General features: G+C 34.9%; 1 protein-coding gene and 1 pseudogene across 3 annotated transcripts in view; one reads left to right on the top strand and one right to left on the bottom strand.

The window, feature by feature from the left end:
- Window positions 1-25808, top strand: part of GPC6 (glypican 6) — a 1046737-nt gene that overhangs the window by 521609 nt on the left and 499320 nt on the right. The gene's annotated exons all lie outside the window — the stretch shown is intronic.
- LOC308496598 (ferritin heavy chain-like) lies at window positions 18294-22699 on the bottom strand (annotated as a pseudogene). Its single transcript has 2 exons — window positions 22619-22699; window positions 18294-18969 (listed from the first exon to the last, which is right to left on the bottom strand). The product of its transcript is annotated as a ferritin heavy chain-like (transcript).

The raw sequence follows: 25808 nt of genomic DNA, 5'->3' as shown, positions 1-25808 counted from the left end.
TATTTGTACAAAGATTATTGCCAAACACAACTTTCTTATTGCAGGGCTGTGTCAAATAGCCACACATTTTTCATAACTATGGGTTGTAGCCTGCCATGTTTTTTTTTTTTTTTTTTTTTTTTTTGTTTTCTACTTTGAGCTCCTCAATAGTTACGTGTTGACATAAGGTTCATGTATACTCTTAAAAATGTTTCTCTATGGCACTATTTTTAAAATTCATAACGATCCATTTATAAATTATCAGTTCTTAAAACATCGATTTTAGCATATGGAATGATTATTTACAAGAAGTCTCTAACTGAGATTTAATGACATAAAGGGCATATATCTCTCATTATAAGAACAGTGCTTTTTTATCAAAAATCAACAATGTTCTAGAGTACAAAATAGAGCCCTAAAAGTGGCTGAGAAGGTCCAGGTGGACTAACAAGAGGAAATATGATCATCTGAGAAGGTATGTAAAGTACAGATGAGTATAAAAAAAAAAAATATGTAGTCCATATATTCTTGAGTAGATAGATTTTGTTTAAAAAAAATTTAGTCAGAGATGTGGAATTGAAGCCTTTGTTTTTGTTAACGAATGAAATGCATGGCCAGCTTTGAGAAACATGATGTGAGAAATTCAAAGCATGGATTGGTACATGCAACAAACACCCTGATTGTTTATATTGATTCTGCCTGAGTGTAAATAATGTTTAATGTTGGGTATATATTTTGGTCTGGGGCAGTTCCAGTGAGATAAGGGAATATTTTCTAGCAAATTCTCTGAAAAGCCACAGGGAAGGTTACCCTTGATTCTCCTTTTTCTCAGAAGATGGCATTAACAACTGCTTGGCAATGGCACCTCCCTTTGCCATTCATTCCCTGACTGTCTCAGTGAGAGGTTTTTGTCTACAAAACAACAGGTTTTTGTCTTCTACTCTTCATGGGATAGGTTGACATCATGGACCAACCAAGATGAGCATGTGGCGTATGAGCTCTAATTTTTTTCCAGATGTGAGGGATATCCTCTGAAATACCGACATCGTGTTTGCCCTGATTCCTTCATAACTGACATTATTTGCAGAGCAGCTGCTGTGGGTTTGTGATGTAATTTGTGGTAATGTAGCCATGGAATGTTCCCTGTTCAATATAGATATTGGCTTGTCTAACTTGAGTTTTATTAGCCTTAATCTACTCAAATAATAAATCCCATGCTGAAATCTGGGCACCACCATCTGATAATCTGGTAGTTAAGATGATAGATAGATAGACAGACACACAGACACACAGAGAGACAGACAGACAGATAGATAGATAGATAGATAGATAGATAGATAGATAGATAGATAGATAGATGATACATAGATGTGAATATATAGACTTGGTTTAAAAGAAACTGAGCAGTTTTTTTCTCAAGTAATTTATGATCAAGGATTTAAATATTTTACCAAGAAACTTTCTCATCTTATGATTACCAAATGGTCTGTAGCTGACTAAACCAGAAATAGATCTACTAGGGCTATTTGGGTACCGATGATATCAGCACGCAAACTATTTTTTTGTAATAAGAATAAAATATTACAAGGACTAAATATATACATAGGGAAGCAGGAATGGTATTTGAGGTTTAAGCCCTTCATAAATCTAAAGTCTCCCTATGATCTGTTAATTGAGTGATTTAGGGTTGGCGGAATGATTGCAGAAGAGTTAAGGAATGCAAGGCAAAACTCCCAAATGAACATCAACAAACTGACTTATCTCCTGCATTCTTGGTTTGGAGGATATATTTTTTGCTTCCATTTCTCTCTTCTCTTGAAATGGCTTCTTAAGTCTTAGAAGGCATCATTAATAGCTTCTAATTAGTTGTTTTGACTAGAAAATTTATCTCTTCAGCAAATCACAGCAGTTAGACACAAATGTTTTGACACAACATTATAGGGAATTTTTTTACCAGAAAAATGGGGAACTAAGTTGTAAGCATGAACACAATTATTTTTTAAACTTATTCTTGCCATCTCATATATACAAACATTGTCTTTTACTAAGCTCTGAATAGATCAAGTTAATTTTCAGTAACTGTAACTGGAGATCTGATTCTTAGAAGTGTTATGTGATTCTGGAGTGAATATCTGGTAATTTAGCCAGGATTCATTTCCCGTGTGAATGATTGTTTTTGACTGTGCCCAGAGTTGACAAGATATGGTGAATCGGTAAGTCATCCTTTGCCAGTGGAGGTGTAAATTGATGTGTTCACTTTGGATAACGATTCAATAATACCTGCATATCCTAAAACTGAAATTCTACACTTGGAGAAACTGTTTCATGTGTATACAGATAAACGTGCAGAAGAATGTTCATAGCTTCATTGTTTACAATAACATAAAAAATAGAAATGTTGTAAATGTCCCATCTGCATAAATGGTGATATCTTCACACCATGAAATACTATGGAGCATTGAATATAAGTGAATTATAGCCACACTCGTGGATGAATCACAGAAACCTCATTTGGAAAGAGAAAAATCAATTCACCAAAGAATACAAACGATTTATGTAAAATTCAAAAAATGCAAAATTAAGCAATACATTATTTAGGAATAAAAATATATGCAATAAAACTGAAGATTTTTTTTTTAATTATAAACATAAATATCAAGTGGTAGTTACCTCTGGAGATTAGGTTTAGTGGGTATTTAAAGGAGGGATCTACAGGGATTTCCAAAGTTTCTGATAACATACTGTTTCTTAAACTCTGTGGTGCTTGTGTGTATGTGTGTATGTGTGTTTAAGATTTTTTTTTTTAATGAAAAAGATAGTGAGGTAAGACTTTACCATTGTTCATCGATGATTCTTTTCATCTGTGCAGATGTGATCAAATTCCTGAGCTGCTCTCAGTTATTTGTCAGATTTGCCACTGTTTATGGATTTGTTAGCAAATCACTTTCCATATTCCATATCGTGCTGAATAATATCGGGTAGGTAGGGAAGGCAAAGCTCTAAAGTGAAGATGAAAACAAGTTTTTATACTATACTAGCCTTGAGAGAAAGGATCCAGACTATTTTTTAGCGTTGTTCCTTTATTAAATTACTACACTCACCCCCTTACATATACTCATTAGTGAGAAGAAACATGGATGTCAGCAATCACCCTAAGGGCTTGTCAGACACTGAAGAACACAGAAACAGGACTGCATACAGAGATATTAACAGGTTGTCTGCTTAGATTAAACTTCAAGCACTCATCATGAAGGCAAATGAGGAAATGGGTCTGGTTTCTTCACTGGTTCATCTTGATGTCATTTAAACAGAGAAGATAAGACTTTCGTATCTTTCTGCTTTAATCAAAGTGATCTCTGGAGTAAAAAATGTAAATTGTGTCAATAGAAGCCACATCAATAATGCAAGTCATTTCATTAATTCATTCATTCCAGACAAATTAGGTAGTTAGTACAGCTGGGATCTATAGAACTTGAACTACTGCCCAATACTGTCATGCAGCTATCTATCTACCTACCTACCTATCTATCTATCTATCTATCTATCTATCTATCTATCTATCTATCTACCTACCTACCTACCTACCTACCTACCTACCTACCTACCTACCTATCTATCTATCTATCTATCTATCTATCTATCTATCTACCTACCTATCTATCTACCTATCTATCTATCTACCTACCTACCCATCTATCTATCTATCTATCTATCTATCTATCTATCTATCTATCTATCTATCTATCTATCTACCTACCTACCTACCTATCTACCTGTCTGTCTGTCTGTCTGTCTGTCTGTCTGTCTGTCTGTCTTTTATTTATCTAAAATATATCTTCCTTGTGTGTCATGACTTTGAAAAGAAAGTCATTAGCAAGACCAGAATATTTTTATCAATAGACATGTGCTTATGTCTGCTACACAGACTATTGTTTTCGAATGAAGAGCCTCTTAAATGGTTCATACACCCAGGTAAACAGTCTTATGTTAGCAATGTGTGCTTGGAAAGCAATAAACAGAGAGTCGATTTTTAATAAAGGTGGTTGATGGCCTACAAGGCTGAAAAAAACTTATCAAGTTTGATAAAATGAAGGCTATGAAATACATTCATTCAGAGCATCCTCTGATCAGAATGGAAAAACATCCTGAAGAATTTACATGGATATAATTTACAAGAGAAATTGTGTTCTATCCAGCTCTTTGCTTTTGGGAAAGAATTTAATATACAGAGACCACCTGTCATAGCTATCACCTGAATTATTTGTTTTGTTCCTTCAGTGGTGATCTTTTGATTGGAGTTGATTTTTGTAGAGTCATCCAAAAATGAAAAGGACACAAAAATGCCTTATGTGAATGAAACCTGTCTGTAGATCTTCTGTGGTTAATTTATTCTCTTCTGTAATTGATGATTATTCAGTGTAGGTTACCTCATAATATAGTGTTAGGAAGAATAGGTAAGCCTTTTGAAATTATCAATAATGCTTCTATGTTTACAACTTTTAAGTCAGCATAAATAATATATGCTTGCTGCTTTATGATGGTGGTTTGAACATTATGTTATATTTGGAAAGTACTTTGCAGTCAATAAATAAGTAATTTCATGATCAAAGTAGTAACAAAATGATAATAATACTAAAAGCACTAACAACAAAAATAGCTTATTAATGTAATTCATTGAAAATGTATGAATTTCACTATGGTCCAGGTGCTATGATAAGCACTGGAAATCACAAAATTATAATAAAGTCCATATGTAAGAAGAAGAAAATAATATTTCCCTTCAAGAATAGTATGTGGTGTTTTACAGATGAGTTTAGAAAAGTAAGAGAGAGGGTCCCATTTTGATCAAAACAATTTGGTTATTTTGATTAAAACAGTTAAATATTTCTCATTAATTTTATGTTCCATTGCTAATGTACATAGCTTAGGTATACAAATATAGAAAATGGTTGAGTTATAAAAAGAGGGTAAATGTAAGGAAAATGAATCCATTTATTTTTAATACATTACAAGCTATCTGTAGATCCTCTCTTCTCATTCATTTTGTAGCTTGTGTCTGTATCTAATACCTATACCGAAATTAGGCTATTTTCCTTTAAAAGCATGCTATCTATTGGAATTGCATTAAAATGAGCACCTTCCTTCCCACTGAATTTAATTTTGAAGTTGTATTCATATTGAAAGGAGAAGTTAGGAGTTTTCTTAACTATGGCTAACTGCAACATAGCTAGAAAATGTTTGGGAACCTCAGCGTGAGTGTACTGTACCTAGCAGTGTACTAGATACAGTATATGCCTCTCCCCTAAAACTGAGATGGAATGGTTATAATAACCCAATATTCATTTGATCCAAATGTGGATTCTTGTAAACGTAGAGCTATTTTGAAGAGTTAGCTGAGTTTTCATGAACAAACTTTTGTTCAGTGTGTTTTATATGTCTAGTACTATCGGTAAGTTCTTGAGATACAAAGACTAGTAAGTTAAAGTACTTGCAAATACTCATTGAGAAGAGAGAGGCAGAAACAAATATCAATATATAATGAAAGAACTGTGCAGTGAGTGTTTGGGGAACATAAAGTAGAGGTACCTAGCTTAATATTGGGATGAACGGAAACCTTCAGGGTTCTAGAAGCCTGATTCGTGCGTTGAAGAATGTGTGGACATCGGGCAGATGCTGAGGGTACCTCGCTTAGTGAAGGATGCTTCTGGCTTAGGCAACAACAGAACACAAGCACAGAGGTGTGAAACCAAATGATGTGTGCAGGGAACTAGAAGCTTGTGGTATTCCAGAGGCATGAAGTACAAAGCAATGAATAGTAAGAGATAAGGCAGCAGACCTAAACTGAATGCTTGAATAAAAACGACTTCACTAATAATTTCCTGAATGTCTATTTGCCTGTATAATTAACAATATGTATATTTCTGCGGTTAGAAGCCCTCCAGTACTTTTGAGGGACAATCATGTGCTCAGCACCTACTATCTACCAGTCATTGTTCTATAAGAAACAGGAAATAACAATGAGTAACATTTTCCTTGAGGAAATTTCCAAAAATTCAAGTGTGTTGCAAATGATCAGATAAAGGTAGAGGTGTGTATAAAATACTATGTGAATCAAGACAAATACATATGTCCCTTGACCTTGCGAAATTGGAAAAGGCACCTGAGAATAATAGTCAGACTTAGATTAAAAAATGAATAAGGCCTTACTGAGGGAGAAAAGACATAGGGCTTCTTGCCAGGGGCCCAGCAGGTGCAAAGGCACAAATCATGAAAGGTCATGTTTTTTTTTGGAGATGAGGTCAGGATTTCGACCACAGTATTTGGATCTTGTATTTCAACTTAAGTGATTTGGGGACTTTGCATAGGCAAGGTGTAACAACCGAGGTTTTTCAGAAGACAAGCATGTGATCAGATTTTCACTTAAAAAGATGGTCCATGGGCATGATAAACTGGAGAGGGAGAGACTGATGTCAGGTACAGTGATGGAAAACTATTGTAATTGCATATGAGCAGTGATGAGCCCTGTGACAAAGCAGGTAAAGCAGAGTGGAAAGTGCCAAAAAATGTCTACATATTTTAAGAAAGGAAAAACTATATTAAAATTGTAATACTCAGTATATACCGATTATAAAAATAAATACATCATGTGGATACATTTTCTTAGCACCGCCAGTATATCTACAGATATATAGGCCTATATATATGTAGATCTATAGATATATATGTCTCGTGACTATATATATAGTCTACTCTGGTTGTATCCCCAGCATCTAGCACAGTTCTCCCATTTAGTAACAGTCGTCTCACTGTTAACTGGATTGAGAATCACTAACATATAAATGTTTGTTGGCAAAGGATGGTAACTTTCAACTAGAGAAAGGAGAGGATAGAAGGAGATAAAACATGAGGGAGTATAAATATTTAAAGAGGATACAGAAAAGGAGGACAAATGATCAGAACCAGAAAAGCATATCATCCTGAAAGTAAAAGGAGAGAAAATCTCAAGAAATAAGGTCATCAACAGCATCAAATGTGACAGATAGTCAAGTGGAAGGGGCAGAGACCTTTGGATTTGACCATTAAAAAATTACTACCTAGCCAAAGCAGTTTGACTAGAGTGGTTTTAATTGATTGAGAAGTTAACTCTTGTCCCTGTGCATTCTAGAACAGACTGGGCAAATGATGGTCCGTGGACTGGTGTCCAAACACGAGGCCCCGTTACAGTTCTGCAACAAGTTAAGTTCAAAAATTGAAAGTGTTTTGTAAAAATCCTAAGAGTAATTTCACATTGTCCAATGCTGCTTCTAAAATGGAAAGCAAAACGGACCTGACAGTTTATCCCAGTGTCCATCCAAGACACCATCAGAAGACTCATCCTTGAATGATGTTGAACTGGTATAGTGAGTCTCCCTGTGGTGTGAGTTGCATGGAGTTATTCTCTGTAGGTTCAGGTATCAGGTCATGACATACTGGGAAAAATCACATAATCAGCCAAAGCCTGTCCAGATCATTTGAGCCTCAAACGAATAGTCTGAGAGTACCATATTCTAGAACAATGCTAAGAATAGGAAAATAATGAACATATTTTGCTTGATTCTATTGGTGTGTTTGAACTTTCTCATTCTTGTATGCAGTTTCCCTTTACCCCTTTTTGTGCCATCCTGCCCTAGCCTTTTTCTCCTTGGGTACATTCTCGATGCTTACAACCATGAGGGTCTCTCCTAAACCCAATTTGACTGGCATGTCTACTGTTTAGCCTGTGCCCCACAAGTGCATGAACTCTCTGGGGCCATGGGAAATGTGTGATACAAGCAGATATGTTTGTTACTAATAGGGCACATCCACTGATGAAATGTGCCAATTAAGGTACACCACAAATAAAAAAGGCCCAAGGATAAAAGTCTAGTGTTGTAACTCAAAAGATGCTGCTTCTAAAATGGCTTCATAAATGAAAACGGACCTGACAGTTTATCCCAGTGTCAACGCTGACTCTGTTCATGGATATTTATCTCTGAACGCATTTTCCTACCAGAAGGTTCCGTGAAACAAGCTTTGAACAATAGTCATGCTGTAATTACATACACATGCAAAAGCCTGTTCAGAGTGCTGACAGGAGACTAAGCAGGCTGTGTGATATCATAGGCTGAACTTGCAAGTTTGGAGGATTTTTCTTTTATTGTCCCATCTTCAGAGATTCAGTATTACAAGGACATTCCCTGAGGCAATATCAGTACACTGTAGAGGTTTATGAGCCAAGATATACATCAAAGAGAATTTTAATAAAGCTTGACAGATATATCGTATTAATAGTGCTGACATATTGAAGCAGGACTTAGGTAGAGAGTATGACATGTTGGTATTTTTTTTATATGAGGTATAGGTCATACAGATATTTGATTATAAGAAAGATGGAGGGGCTATATTATTACATACCATAGGTTTTCTCCATTGTTATCTTTGTGATTACAAGCAAGGGTTATTCTCCTTCACATGTATGCATTTTACCTCTTCATCTTGATGAGTGATATTCACCACAAACACAATGGATCAATCCCAGATGCTTAGAAAATAGTAATCATCCCACACAGTATCCAAACTCTGCATTTTCTTGTGTCTAAATTGGATAGCCATGAGTGAAAATGGACAGTTCAGAGTGTCAGTAATAGGATAATGGTGACTTTGACATTCAGATGTAAGTAAAACTATGGCCTAAATCAATAGATACTTCAAGTTAACATCAGTTGACACTTAAGTGGCTGGCATAAACTGATTTTTGAAAATGCATTTTCACCCTTGAAAGAATGTGCTGCATGTAAAAAATTCCTCTGTCGTATTTAATACTCAGCAGATAGCAGGATTTTATATGGAAATTTTATCTTCTTCAATTCATAGAAGCTAGCAAGGCGAAATTGTCTGTGTTCAATTTCTGTAGGATTTCGGCAATTGAAAAAAGTTCATTCACTGAACATTTAAAGCTTTCATAAATATATTAATTATGGAGATGTTATTATTATGCATTCTATTCTCATAGTTTGTAGAAATATGGTTCTCTCCATAAAGAAATATATGTGTTTACAAATAATGGGTGTTAAAACTTTCCTCATTTGCTTTTGACTTTCTAAAAACACATCCTCTTACTTTTTAGTAGCTAGATGTAAAGTAACATTTATTTCACTGTTTTTCAATGAAAATGGATAGCATTTTGTAAAAAATAAAAGATTTTATGGTGATTTTAAAAATAGCAAAGAACCAAGAACTTTGCAGAGGTCCTCATTCCTTACTTCTTAGGTTTTGCTGCTCAAATTAGAGGCTAGGCCAAGGAGAATTCAACTGTGCTTTCAATAAAGCATGTTATTGAAAAACAAACTTTGTGATATCTTTCTGCATTTGTAGAAAGATTATAACTATATAAAATATTTTTGACACTATTTCCATAAGATATCAAAATAGTTGTTTTGAAATGGAGAAAAAATGAACCCTAACATTTTGGCTAGGACGGCAGATAGAATTCAGACTGAAAGTATTTCTGAGTTGTGCAGGGCTTTTTGTTTGTTTGTTTGTTCTGATGTGTGTGTATGTGTGTATGTATCTGTGTTTGTGTGTGTCTGTGTGTCTGTTAAAGTAATAGCTTTTTTCCAGTAACAGTCTGATGTACCAATTGTTTAATAATTTGTAAAACCTTTAACTTCCAGCTATCCAAGTTCTCTCTCTTGATCATTTTATCCTTTTTCACTTGTGTTGTGATTATGGGACAAAGGGAATTGGGAAAATGAGATAATCTTATGAGTCATTCAAGCCAAATGGACATTTTCTCCACTTCAAATTACCAAAAAAAAAAAAAAAAAAAAAAAAAAGTTTAAATAAAAATTGCCACTCTAGCTTAAATTACCTGGATATTTATTTTCTCTTGATGGTCAGAAAAATAATTTTATGCACTTTCACATATCTCTTTCTTAGTATGAAATTAATGTGTGCTCATCCACAAAGAAAAGAATGGCAAAAACACAGAAAAGCCTAAATTTTTGTTACCCATAAGTAACTTTGTGTTTCTAGTCTTTTTCTACCTCTAATATGTTTTCATATTATACGTTCTTAAATCATGTGAAATGATTAATGTCAAATTTTACTTTTTCACTTTAACATTATAAGTATATTCCCACACCAATAACTTTTTTTTTAATTACTCTTATTTCTTAAATATTTATTTTACAACTAAGGTATTTGTTTGCTGCCAGTACATCTGGGGATCTTTCACAAATAACCACCCCCTGGACAGTCTTACTAAGAGAAGTAAACAACTGTCTTAAGTAGTTGTGTGTATGTGCACGTGTGTATGTAGGCATGTTTAGTTTAAACCTTTTTGCACCTGAATGCCAGCATAAATGGGAGTTCTCTGATTCCCTTATCATGTATTAAACTGTTGAAATTTCTTGATTGATTTATATATACTCCAGTTACACTAACTAGAAGCAGAATTATTTTTAAAGGGATAAAAAAGGGTATAGACATAAAATGGAGGTAGGAATAAGGCTGATGGAAAAATGCTTATTAGGACTTCTTGGACAATAGTTCCCATTGGTCCAAAAATCTGGATCTCAGCCAACTGCAAACTGGTGTACTTGAGTTCTAACTGGCCCACAAACATCTTTTATTTGGCATGAATTCAAGTTTTCAAATAATGATCTAAAATGAGAAGAATTGACATAAAAATGTCAATTTCTACAATTTCTTAGATAATATGACTACCCGGGGCGTCTGTTCTGATGGCAAAGAATAAGCTAGAGTTAAATAACGTTTAGACTGAGCTTGTTTTACCTTGAGTATCCACATTGCAGTTTGAAACAGGTCTGATCACCCTCGGTGTTGCTCTGATTCTGAAATTGGTATTAGTTCTCCTCTGCCACAATTTTTGGCTCTTTTTTACATAATGGAGAAATGTTTCTAAGTACCTAAAAGTGAAAAACAAATAAGGCCATGTTTCAGGAAAAAATGATAAAAATAAAAAGATTATATTTTTGGAAGTTTATAATATCCTAAATAATTAATATGCAAGTAGTGACTACATTTAAAAAACATAGTCAGGGAACCTCACTCATGGTTAACTCCTCAGTTTACAATTGGATTTACAAACCTTCCTTTAAACTTCCTATTACCATCACTATAAGGTAAACATCATTTAATCAAATAAAAGCAAACCAATGGCTAAGAAACAAACTGTTATTCCTGATTTTGGGATCAGATAAGAACTCTTCTTCCCTTTAGTGTCCTAAAGAACATCTTTATAAGGTACACAGCTAGAAGTTCACTCCCGCTGAAATAGACCTTAGCAAGCACAGATCCAGAACTTTTCTTATCAGTGTCATCAGAACATCAACACTATTATCAAATTATCTTCCTGTTTAATGTAAATGGAAGCTAGCAGTTATTGGGTACCTGCCAGCCACTTATACTAAGTACTTTGCACAAATTATCCTTGAATCCATACAATAAACCTATGAGATAGGTACGATTTTTAGCTCATTTGATAGATAAGGAACCTGGGATTGAGCTTCAAAGAGCCCAGGCTGTAAATCCACACTGCTTCTCACAGTTGAGGCTTTTGTCTCTAAATACAGCAACCTGGCATTGGGCAGTGCTATCCGATAGAAATATGATGGTAATGACATATGTAATTTAAACTTTTCTGAACGCACATTAAAATTCAAAGAAACAAGTGAAACTAATTTTAACAATAAATTTTGCTGAACCCAGTATATTCAAAATATTGCCCTTTAAATACGTACTCAAAACAAAAATTATGAATGTAGTATTAAAATGTTCATGTCATAAGTCCTCAAATTTCTATGTGGATTTTGCATTTATAGCAGATGTCAGTTTTAGACCAGCCATGTTTCACATGCTCAATGCTACATGCGACTAGTGCCTAACATATTAGACAGTATAGATATATGTTGTTTTAATGCATCCTCTTCCTATATAAGGTAAAGAATTTGAGGAACTCACACCAGGAACTCTAAACTCTTGTGTCTGATTATTTATACAGTTCCTCCAGTTGTAAGGAAAATAGAGAAATAGTCTGTCTTTGTGTAATGTGTTTTGGGCCCTGACTGCAATCTGACATCAATAACACAGACACTTTATTGAGAGATTTGTTCTTGCCAGTCTCTCAAAGGCCCTGCATGTGGTACTACTGGTGGCCCTAAGTGTAATGAGCATCAGAAAGATTGTAAATCACCATGGATGAATTAATCTATGGTTTTAAATTTGCTCTGGGCATGTGGATGAGACTAATGAAGGCAGAAGTAGGTAAGCATCTATGGGTGACAGCATCTGTAGTAAACAAAATAAATAACTGCCCAATTATTATCATGGGCAGGGGGAGGCTCACAGAGAAAGCTGGCTCTTAAAAAGAAGTCCCAATACTCCTAAAGGTGGCCCATTCCTGGGTAGAAAAACTCAAAACCACATGACTAACTTTTGTTCAGATAGTTTTGAGGGTATTTCCATAAACTTTAGGTAAAGAAGGTTCTTTTAGGTAAAGAAGGTTACTTCAGCTAAAAGCCCCTGAAGTATGGGTTCTCTGAGGTTTGTCATAAAACATTTTATCACATAGTTTTTAAAAGAATCTGAGAAAATGCAGTTTTAGAGAATTGTCATTTGGGTGCATAAAATGATGCACTTGGGGTTGACAAGATTGACAAAACTGTGATTTGTTATTGGGTTTTGCTTTGTGAGATACAAATCAGATCAACCTGGCGTAAGTAGCCAGTTCTGTGGCAGCCACTGTGTTCTGGAGGCACACAGCTTTCCTGCAGGGTCATAATACCACGATGCTTGAGAGCTGACTTTACACTTACTTTATAATTCTATTCATTAAATCAATTTAGAATATGTAAACTAATTTATTGTGAGGTTTAAAATCATTTCCCTCAAGAGAGCCCAGAATATTAGGTTAGCAGTTTTTTTAGCACAACTTTGACTCAATTTCAGGGGACAGGCAATTTAATGTCAACATCCCATGATTTTTGTTACACAGTGTCATTTTCTCTCTACTTTCCACTGCTGAGTCAAAAACCTGTTTGAGACTTTACAAGTATGTCAGAGTATTTTCCACAGAGAGATAGTTTGTGGATCACTTATGTCTATCTGCCCCTCCAATTCTTACTTTGTCTTCAGCCCAACATCTACAATTGTATTTCCTTTTTGGTACTCAGTGACCCTACAAACTGATCTATTGAAAACTGAGATTAATACCATGTTTCCCTGAAAATAAGACCTAGCCGGACAATCAGCTCTAATGCATCTTTTGGAGCAAAAAATAATATAAGACCCGGTATTATAATATGTTACATTATGTTATGTTATGTTATGTTATGTAATGTTATGTTATGTTATGTTATGTTATGTTATGTTATGTTATGTTATGTTATGTTATGTTATGTTATGTTTTATGTTATGTTATGTAGACCCGGTCTTCTATTATAGTAAAATAAGACCAGTCTTATATTCATTTTTGCTCCAAAAGACGCATTAGAGCTGATGGTCTGGCTAGGTCTTATTTTCGGGGAAACAGGGTAATTTAGAGCAGCACAATCAGTTTGTGCCTCATTATAGGTCTTTTTTTGTCTGAGTTGCTTCTATCTATATTTCTCCCTTTCTATTGTCTTAGTTTCTGCTAAAATCTAAACTCTGATCACCTCAGGCATAGGCTGTTGCCCACTCAAGGCAACTTTCCCAAGTTTAAGCTCTGTACCTTCTTTCAGGCATCCTAAGAACATCTTCATCACATCCAGTTTGATTAAGTCACTGTCCTGTTCATAAATCCCAGCAGTATATGTTTATCAAGTACTCCAATGAGCTGGAATGTTTACTGAGTGCTCAGCTTTCTTGCTAGATCCAAACGTGAAATGACAGATCCCCTTCTACAGGAGATTGACAAGGCGAAAGTGGGCAGCCTAGCCTTAAGTCTTCAACCAATCTTTCACCTCGCTGCCTTGTATCATTAGTTACAACTCAATGTCCAGCTTCACTAATAGCGAATTTATTCAAACTGTGCTCCACATGAAAATTTTTGGAACAGTTTCTCTGCCATGTTCAATACCTGTCATGCCTTTTTCTCCTCTCCCCATCAGATCATCTCTCTTTCCTCATTCAAAACTTGCTGAAACCTACTTATTGCCACTTCTAGTGTCTCCAGGAAGGTCCTTACAGCCTAATCCGATTTTTTTTAATTTATTAATGTGACAATTGTTAGTAAAATTACATAGATTTCAGGTGTACAATTCTGTATTACATCATCTATAAATCCCATTGTGTGTTCACCACCCAGAGTCAGTTCTCCTTCCATCACCATATATTTGATCCCCCTTACCCTCATCTCCCATCCCCCACCTCCCCTTACCCTCTGGTAACCACTAAACTATTGTCTGTGTCTATGAGTTTTTGTTTCTCATTTGTCTTGTTCTTTTGTTGTTTTTGGTTTATATACCACATATCAGTGAAATCATAGGGTTCTCTGCTTTTTCTGTCTGACTCATTTCACTTAGCATCATACTCTCAAGATCCATCCATGTTGTCACAAATGTTCCTATATCATCTTATCTTACTGCCAAATAGTATTCCATTGTGTATATATACCACAACTTCTTTATCCATTCATCTATCGAAGGACATTTTGGTTGTTTCCATGTCTTGGCCACCGTAAACAAAGCTGCAATGAACATTAGAGCACACGTGTCTTTATGGATAAATGTTTTCACATTTTTTGGGTAGATACCCAGGAGAGGGATTGCTGGGTCATATGGTAATTCTATTTGTAAGTTTTTGAGGAACCTCCACCCTGCCTTCCATAATGGCTGCACCAGTCTGCATTCCCACCAACAGTGTATGAGATATTCAGATTTTATAGTCAGCCTTATTTCAAAACCTCTATATTATGCTTTTACCATGTTCATATTGAGGTTATTTTTGTATGGTGCTTTATTGTATTCACATTTTCCTGTAGGATGGGCCTCCTCACTTTGAAGACTGTAACATAGTACCTAAGGAAGGAATGTGCCTTCCAACTTTACTATTCTTCAGGCCAATCACTACTGCAGTTTGGGTATTGTAGCCATTGAATAAATATCATTACTGCTGTTATATGATTTTTTTCCTTTCTTTTAGTCTTACTATGTTTGGAATAGTGGAAAGAGGTAATGTCCATACGTAGTATAACATCTCCCACTTTCTTGTAAATAGTGCCCTGAATTTCTCATGCTTTTAGAAAAGGGTGTAATGTAGGTCTTTCTAGAATTCTACGTCCCCCACCAAAAAAGAAAGTAAATACTCAGTGCATGTGGTTACTCAACAGAACTGTAGATCCATTGTATGTTTGTTGGGACATCCGTGCAGAAAGTCACTGTAGATAACTGAAAGATTAATGACTGAATATATGCTGAGAAACCATGCATTTGTTTTGCTATCACCTAGACAATCTAGTATTTTGAGATCTGTCAAAGAGTAATGAATCTTCATTTGTATTCTATATTTCCAAAATATCTATATCAGCTATCTATATGTAAATATAAATATTCATACTATTTCCAGAGTTACTGAAGCAACTATTCTCTTGCTCCTACTTCCCCTTTATATCTTAGAACTCATCTATCCAGACGCTTATTGACTCCATGATCACAATTTAGTTCAGTGAATTATTAATGTGGTTTCATAGTCTTCAAGTATCGACATTGTAGATTGCCTTAAGTGTAGTTAAATAGAATAGAAAGATATGCCAAAATGCTGAAATCTTGGGAATATTTTGACTGTGTGTTGTAAGAATTATTAAAGAGAAAGGAAAGAAATGAAGGGAAAAGCAACTAATCTCTTATGTAAAGTGCTCACATTGCATATTCACAATTAAGCTGTTCTGATTTCTGTAATTAAAATAATTTCCTCTGAGAGGCCTTAATAGTTCATGCCCATGAGTAAAAAAAAGAAAAAAAGAAAAAGAAAACTGTTGTCATGAATGAGCGATTGAAAGAAAAGTCTTATTCACATGCTTTCATTCCTAAGAGAAATCTTTGAAAACAAACCAGGCAGGAAAAAGACAATCAGTTGGGTTAGCCAAGGGTCATTTTAGCAATGTACCAGCTCATGCATTTATACATCCTTTTATTCAGCAAACATTTATTAAGCATTAACTCTTTGGCAATCGTAATGGGTTTGATGGTGAATGAGGCCTAGCACTACCCCAAAAGAACTCCCTTTCCAAAGTGGGAACCAAACAAATGAATAGTAGAGGGTGACAAATGCTAGGACAAAGGTACATATGGGTCATAACAATGCAGGTGTCCATTGATACAAGTTCATCCCATGGAGACCTTTTTGAGTTAAAGCACTTTATTTTGCCAGTCATTGATTAGCTTCAACAGGGATATCAATTTTAATGGAGATATGAAAATTCACTGTTTAATTATTGAGAAAATAAAACTGCATAAACAATTAGTAAATATTAATTGATTAGGCACACAGTATGTGTTACTTTTACTAGGAATCTTTTATTGTATGTTATTATATATGTACATAATATGAATGCACTCTATACCACAAACATGATATGAATATGACATAGGGGAAAAAGTAAAGAAAAGAGTCACTTGAAACAATCCAGAGCTTACTAGGCCAAGGATAGGACATAAAGATAACTGGGATTGAATTCTTACTTGATGCTAATTAGTTGTCTCAATGAATTCAATTTTTTTCCTCCTTGGTGGAATGAGTTGGACTAGGTAAAATTCTTTACCGGGAGTGAAATTTCCAGTGTGGCAATCATTGGAGTTATAGACATATGACCTAGAAACTACATATTCAGGACTGCACATCTAGACATGTAGGTTTGTACAGAAAAGGAATAGTTAAGTAATCTACTAGCAATTGATTTTAAAGTTGTAAGCCATACTGCTTTGTATAGCATTCCACTTAGTGTTTTTGGATGTAGCTTCTAGTTGTCACTCTTATAATTGGGCTAACCACTAATTTGGGGGTAACACAGCTTACTCTTAAAATACCATGTTGTTACTCTTTTCATAAATTGCTTAAAATTCCAAAGACACTGTTGAGTAGTAGGATACCTCTATGCTTAATCGATTTCCATGGGCCTCCTAGAATTAAACTTGTCTGTGGGAAGATTCAGTCACCTATGTCTACCATGCTATGTTTTCTTCTGCAATTCATAACTTTAATTTTAGCACTCAAGATGTATTTTGTGTTAATAGGTATTAATGCCAGAGATAATAGAAACCTGCTGAAGAGATGGCATTTGCTTTGTTCTCTATTGAATCCCACATTTGATTGGCATGTGTGTCCTAGAAAAACTGGCATAGTACCTTGTTAGAGGGCACAATGCCATCTAACAGTTGTGGAGGAAGTTAGGCTGAAAAGTGATCATAAATGAAATCAGCTGGGAGTTTCAGGCTCTCTGGAGTAGAGAAAAGTAAACACTCTAATAGAAATCTTTTGCTTTTTTATGCAAAAGTTCCCATTGACTACAAAGCTTTTCAAATATATCTCAGGAAAATTGGTAAACTCTTTTGCTAACTTGGACTAATGATGTTTAAATTTTAATTCTATAATAAAGTTCCATAATAGCATAATATTTATATTTGCTGTACAGTTTGTTAAATCAATATGCAGATGGTTTTAGTATACTTAATTGCTCCATCAATTGACTTTGTGTGTAGGGTGGAATGGGTTGGGAATATTATTCTTCCTCCACCTCTTACCTGGTGAAATTTTCTGTGTCACCTCCTTTGCAGAGTGGGGATGATGAGAAGTGGGGATGAAAAATGGTCACAAGACGTAGAAATATTTTTTTAATTGGTTAACAAAAGTGAATTCTTAAAATTATTATTATGTGATATTAAGGATTTATGTAAAAATGAAATAAATAAAATATATTCTAGAGTAGTCAACTATAAAAACCTACCAGAGCAATATCAATTTTTTTTATGTTTAGCAGTTTTTCTTTTTCTTCATTATTTTTATATTAAAGTTTTAATGTACATTTAGAAGGTTTAGGATACAAATTCTTCCACTATTTTTCCATTAGTTTTTCTCTTTCTATTACACTTAATTTATTTTTAGAGATTTTTTTTGGGGGGAGGTGGGGAGTACCAAATTATTTGGTGAAATGGTACAAATGAAAGAACATAAGTAGATGATTTTGGTACAACTTATAAAAGATAAAGGTAACTCCAACATGCATGTACTGCTTTGATGACCAGGAAGTCACCCCCATGTCTACTGGTAGCCAGCCAAAGGCTTAGTTCTTGTTGTCACTGTCTCCTATCTCCCAGGGTGTGCTTGTCAAAGTGATACTCTACCATGCTAGATTCAGGAGCCCCGAACTTGCATAAGTTGGTAATGTGGTCACTCAATTCTTTGATGGATTTCACCTGCTCATTCAGGTAATGAGTCTCAATAAAGTCACACAAATAGGCATCATTTTTGTCAGTGGCCAGTTTGTGCAATTCCAGCAATGACTAACTCACACTTTTTTTCAAGTGTAATGCACACTCCATTGCATTCAGCCCATTCTCCCAGTCGTCATGGTCTGGTTTCCTGACATCCTGAAGGAAGATTCAGCCACCTCCCTGGTTCGGCAGCTTCATCAGTTTCTTAGCATGTAACCTCTCCTCATGAGATTAGTGAAAAAAATATTTGGCAAAGTTCTTCAAAGCCACATCATGATGGTCAAAGTAGTAAAACATGATAGGAGGACATAGGAGGCATAGAGCTCCAGGTTGATATGGGGTTGATGGCGGCCTCTGAGTCCTGGTGGTAGTTCTGGCGCACTGCGGGACGGCTAAGGCGAGACAGTGGCGGCTCTGCGTTGCTGGAGCGGTGGCAGAAACCTTCCAGAGGTCCTAGGGGGATGTGATGAGGTGGCCGAGGGCTAGATCTGCTTGGCCGGCGGGATGGGGGAATGAGAGGCGGGTTTCTGTCCAAGCACTGTGGGAACAGGAAACAATGGCAACTCTGGCTGAAGACTGTCAGTTTTTAAAGACTTTTATTAAAATATAGCTAAAATACAATATTATATTAGTTTCAGGTATACACCATAGTTATTCCACATTTATATACCTCAAGAAGTGATCATCGTGATAAGACCAACAACCATTTTCCACTGTACCACACTATCACAATATTCTTGACTACATTCCCTATGCTGTACATTCCACCCCCATGACTTATTTGTTTTATATCTAGAAATGTAGGCCTCTTATTCCCCTTGATCTTTTCCCTTGCTTTTCAATTGTTCAATGACACTTGGCATTCAATATCAATTTATATTAATTTCAGGTGTACAACTTAGTGGTTAGACATTTGTATGATTTAAGAAATGATTCTTTTGACTAGTCTGGTGCTCACCTGGCACTATACATAGATATTACCATATTATTGACTATATTCTCTGTGCTCCAATTTGCATCCCTATGACTATTTTGTAACTACCAATTTGTACTTTTTAATCCCCTCATCTTTTTCACCCGGCCTGCAACCCCCTACCATCTATCACCCCAACAAGTCTAGTACCAATATGATACCATACATAGTTATTACAATACCATTGACTCTATTCCTTATGCTATACCCTATATCCCATCATTACTGTATAACAACCAATTTGTGCTTCTTAATCCCTTCCCCTTTTTCACTCACCCCAAGCCACCTCCCATCTGGCAAACATCAATATGTTCTATGTATCTATGAGTTTGTTTCTGGGTTTTGTTTTTGTTATTTATTTTGTTCTTCAGATTCCACATATAAGTAAAATCACATTGCATCTGTCTTTCTCTGTCTTACATTCCTCTCAGCACAATATCCTCCAGGTCCATCCATGCCACTGCAGATGGCAAGAACTCGTTCCCTTCCTTGGCCGATCAATATTCCATTGTATATACCAGTATGTACCACCTCCTTTATATCCTCTCTTCCATCGACAGACATCCAGACTGCCTCCACATCTTGGCCATTGTAAACAATGCTGCAATGAACATATGAATACACATGTCCCCTCGAAGTAGTGTAATGTCTTTCAATCTGAAGTGATTGTCTGATAGGCAGCATATGTAAGGGTTTGTTTGTTTGTTTGTTTGTTTTTCTTATCCATTCAGGATTCCTGTGTCTTTTGAGTGGAGCTTTTAACCCATTTACATGGTAAATAATTATAGATAGATACGTAGCTATTGCCATTTTTTTATTCATAATTTTGATCTTTTCGGTTTTTTGTTTCTTTGTTTCCATCTTAAAATGTCCTTCTAACATTCCTTGTAATACTAGTTTGGTGGTGATGAACTCCTTTACCTTTTTCTTGTCTGGGAAGCTCTTTATCTGTCCTTTGATTCTAAATTATAGCTTTGCTGGTTAGAGTAATCTTGGTTGTAGGTCCTTGCTTTTCATCCTGATAAATGTTTTGTGCCAATCCTTCTGGCCTGTAAAGTTTCTGTTGAGAAATCAACTGACAGGCTTATGCAAGTTCCCTTATAAGTTACCAGTTGTCTTTCCCTTTGTTGCTGTTAGGAGTTTCCCTTTGTCTTTAACCTTTGCCATTCTAATTATAATCTGTCTCAGTGTGGGCCTGTTTGGGTTCATCTTGTTTGGGACTCTCTGCACTTCCTGGACTTCTACATCTATTTGCTTTACCAAGTTAGGAAAGTTTTCATTCATTATTTCTTCAAACAGGTTCTCAATCCTTTGTTTTCTCTCTACCTCTTCTGGCACCCCTACAATGTGAATCTTCCTATTCTTCATGTTGTCCCAGAGGGCTCTTAAGCTGTCCTCATCTTGTGGGGATTCTTTTATTTTTTAATTTATGCTGTTCTGTTTGGGTGTTTTCTGCTACCTTGTCTTCCAAATTGCTTCAATCCTCTGCTTCATCTAGTTTGCTGGTGATTCCTTCTAGTGCATTGTTCATTTCAGTTATTGTATTTTTCACTTCTAACTGGTTCTTTTTTATGTTTTCTATGTCCTTTTTTATGCTTTCCATCTATTTTTTGAAGTTCTCACTGAGTTCCTTGATCATCCTTGAAACCATTGTTTTGATCTTTGTCTCTGGTAGGTTACTTGCCTCCATTTCATTTAGTTAGTTTTCTCCTGTTCTTTCCTTTGGGATACATTTCTTTATTTCCTCATTTTGGCTCCCTTCCTGTGTTTTTTTGTCTGCTCACCAGTGTTGGTGAGTTTGGTGGGGCAGGTTCTCAGTGAGTCAGCAGGGTGGAACAAGCAGAGCTCACCAGACCAATAAGATTCAGATTTGGCCTATGGGGAGGACTCAACACAGGAAAGATGGCGCCTGCTGCACAGGAAGAGGATCCCACACTGGGAAAATGGCATCTCTCCTCCAGCCCTTGCTATGAAACTACACACTTCAATCTGTCCCCTGGATGTCTCTGACACCCCTGAGTTACTGTCCCTTTGGTGGAGCCCACAGTGTGTGCCTGCAAGTAAAAGAGTCTGTGTATGAGCCGGTTTCCCACAGCCTTACTTCCCACCCAGATAGTCAGAATCCCCACTGTTTCTCACAGCCAGATGTTATGGTGGCTCCTCTCCCTGGCACGAGTACTCCATGCTGGGGAGATTGGTTTGCAGCTGGGCTCCCTTGCTTCTCCAGGGGGAATCTCTGTGGCCAACATATCCTTCCTGGTTCTCAACTGCCACAGGGAGTTTTGGGGCTAGCCCGTTTTGTGTCTGCACCCCTCCAACCAGTTTTGACATGGCTTCTTCTTTATATTCTTAGTTATAAAACTGATGTTCTGCTAGATTTCAGATAATTCTCCAGGTTGACTGTTCTATAATTTAGTTGTAATTTTAATGTGTTCATGGAAGGAAGCAGGAACAGTGTTTATCCAATCTACCATCTTGGATCTCCTCACAAGTCAATTTTTAAAACCATGATTTTCTATGTTATGCATATAATGATCCTAATTATAGCATACTAAATTTGCTTTGAGGAATAAGCTTTCCTGATATGTACTCTGGCCTCATAAATGCACTTCAATAGACTTTCGCAAACAAAGAAATACACATGAAACTCACCTGGGTTTTTTTTTTTTTTTCTAATGTTTTTTTAAATATATGTGCAATCCTTTTTGGAAATGAATGCTTTCTAGGCTGCATGCAAAGTACACATAGGGCTTAATCCTACTGCAGATTTAATTAAACCCATGCCTAACTTGCTAAGTAAAGAAGAATGAGAACCAGTCATTTTATAAAAGACAATTTGGTCTTAAAAAAAATAAAGTTCAGTAGACATCACACTCCTGTTCTTTTCTTTGCACACTCTCTAAAGCATATTAAGGTTTTTGTTCTAAACAATCAATAAAGGCAAAAGAAGTATTCAAAATAACTTCACATTTTTTACTGGAAATTTTCACAAGTCATAGTCCAATATATATAAAATAAATACCAACAACTCTTTCCAATGAGGAGTCTGTAGGATGAAGTTAAATGTAAAAACTTTGTATTCATCAGTGTCCTTACCTGTCCAATTAATAATTGAAAACCACTGGCAAGGGAAGATTTCTTTTTCACAAACTCAATTCTTGTACACATCATTTTCTTATGGGTTACACATAAGAATGAGCAGTGCTTCCGTTACTTGCACGTTTATTGTTCCCTGAGTGTTGACTTCAAAATTATATTTATTTTCTGTTGGATCTTTGGAATCATTACGATCCATTTTCCAACCTAGATGAATATTTCTCTCATTGATTGGCTAGTATCATTCACAGAAGAGAATGGCTTTTGTGCCTGCTATTAAGGTTTACTTTGGTACAGAAATTTGTATTCCTAATCCTAGTATTTCACCATTTTTTTAATGTTATGCAGCTAACATAAATAACAATTTCAAGGTGTTCAAGTAGTAATTTAAAATCCAGTAAGAAGGATAATTCCTAATATTTTTGGAGAAATACGGAGGAAACACTATGAGCAATCTTCTGTTTGTATTATCTATTGTCTATTACGGCTTCATGATTAATAAGAAAAATACATTTTACCTAGAACCAAAAACTTGGTCCAAGAATAAACTATTTAAATGCTGTGAATTATTTACAAATAACAAAAAATAAATAAACAAAAACAGTCTTCTGGAGTATAATTCTAGTATGTTATACAACATCTTATTTTCTTTTCTGTGCACTTGCTTATATGTAATTTTTCTTCTTAGAAAATTGTGTTGGTGTGTAGAGTCTTATGTACACCCTATGGTATAGGAAACATTACATTAACCAGTAAGGTAAAACAATCAGTTATTTTTTTATTTTATTATTCTTTACTCCAAATTTTATTATCTTTCAAAAACTCTGTAGAGGTTAAAGTTTATACCTGATTTTCTAAGTAAATCTTGCAAAATCATAGTCCATCATCAAATTATTTATATTCAAGATGAATTTTCCTAGAAGACTTTTCTTCTACAAAATACTGTAAGTACTATACTTTCACTCCTAAAATCTTTTGTTGAGATGGAATCAAATGTAAGAATTTTAAAGTTTTACTATGTTCAACACATGTGCAGTTTGTTTCTTTCCCTTGTGTTAAGCCAATTCCTTTAGAGTTACATGATGCCAAATAATTTTATATCTTTGAAGTAGCATAATTAATCAAATTCAGACTCTATTTTTGAGTCTGATACAGTCTAATATGATTTGACTACATTACATCTAATGATGAATGCTAATATGTTTTCTGAATGATTTTTACTAAATCTCCGGAAAGAAAGACAAACCCATCCTTTATCATTTTATTTTCTCAAGTTAATATTATCATTATCCTATGATATGAGAATATTTAAATACTATATGTGAACACTATTGAGCTTTACAAAACTACTGAAGTTAATGCAACAAAGTAACATGTCCATAGGGACAAGACAAAATGACTGTAACTATTGTCGGATATCAGAATTGCTTTACCTTTTTCCATAAATCATGGTGGGAGTATCATTATCATGTGGGATTAATGATACTTCACGTTGTGAATCTGATTACAACCATGAAACAAAGAAAATAAAGAAAAATCACTCATGAACACCTTACATGAAGAGGTTGGTATGTCTCTTCTAAATTATCACAATCTGATTGCCCAGTAAGTCTATTATACACAATTAATTGAAATTCACAGAGACCTAACAGAGTTTTTCCCAACAATATTCAGATTCCTATTAATACTTTCTTCATAAAAACTGAGTCTATAGTCTTGGGAATAGCAATAATCTCTTTTCCTCTAACCCATTTCTTCTTTGGAAATGTTTTATTTTCTGTTTATGGTTCCAGGTACCTCCTAATGAAAAAAAAATTTTTTCATTATATATATATATATATACATATATATGTATATATATATATTTTTTTTCATAGTATATATTTTTTTCATAATATATATTTTCATTATATATATATACACATAATGAATATATTTTTCATTATATATATTTTTCATAATATATATATTTTCATAATGGTAGTGTTTAATTTATTCAGAGATAACATTAAACCTTATTATTTTGAGAATGTTTTCTTTAAAAATATGCTTTTAGTTCAAGTTCCAATCACTGTTGTCCCTTTACAGAATTAATTCATATATTTTCATTGGGATTATATTGTTAAAATTTCACTGGAGGCCCAAGTGAGAGTATTCTTGACATTAACTATTTAATCTCTAAATTATCAATACTAAAAAAGAGAAGTTTTACCTAGTCAGTACATTTTCCAATGTTAAGAACCATCTATATGCATGTAAAAATATATTTATAAACTACACAAAGTTAATATCCATTAATAGTGAACTAATCCATTAATAATATATTCTGTTTGATAATACATTCTTTGTCTTGTTTTTGTTATTTATATAAATTTACAATAATAAACTTCTTTCATTAGAACAGTCCATCTTTAAACTGTTTGACAAATTTGCCTCCCCACCTATATGAATCTAAATCACATTTATTTCTCTGATGAATCGGAATTGGTCACAGGGTATAAGCAAAATTCTCAAACTCCCAACTTGAGCTGAGGATAAGGTTTCATGTCCAAAATTTTTCTAACTCCTCTGGACATTAACATTCAAAAAAATAACCTTCAATTAATTGAATACTTAAAACTTGTCTCAGGTCCTGTGATAAGCAGAGTGGATCAAATGATTCAGAAGGTATGGACCCTAGCTACAAAAATTGCATAATAAGCAATATAGGAATGTAAACAAATGAATAGCTGCAGGGAAATGAGTAAACTGTGCAAAAGCGTATTTGAACAGCTCGAACCAAATTGTAAGTGATGAACTATACTGGGAGTGAAGGGAATAGTTGGTGAGCACACTTGGAAAGAACCTCAATATACTGTTGCCAGGACTAATTTTTCAAAGATGAAGATGAATTTTCCAGGTGGACAACATTTAGGTTTTTTTCATGCAGATGAGACTGAAGGACAAATGTGTGAAATGGCGTGTGGCCTAAATTATGAGGAACAAATAGATTGGAGAAGTGAGCCAGATCTGGATTCTGAGTCTTAGCCTGGTCATAAGTCATCTTACTACGTCTTTAGATGACCTCCATACCTGGCTCATTGTGCTGCTATTCTAGAAAAAAAATAAATAAATAAAAATAATAATAATAATAATAATTAAGCACAGCAAAACTTTTTGTGGATTCAATAAAAGTACAAGTTGAAGAAAAAAAAACAGTAACTACCTTTTCTCATTCCCACCGCTTGCTACATATTCTTAGTTGTAAGTTCTGTTCAGCATTTGCTATATCAAAATGGTGAGACAATAAACATTTTCAGTCACATATC

The sequence above is a fragment of the Rhinolophus hipposideros genome (genome assembly GCF_964194185.1).
Source record: "Rhinolophus hipposideros genome assembly, chromosome: 4".
Classification (NCBI taxonomy): domain Eukaryota; kingdom Metazoa; phylum Chordata; class Mammalia; order Chiroptera; family Rhinolophidae; genus Rhinolophus; species Rhinolophus hipposideros.
Note: the sequence above shows the minus strand (reverse complement) of the source record. Positions and strands in the feature narration are given on the sequence as shown.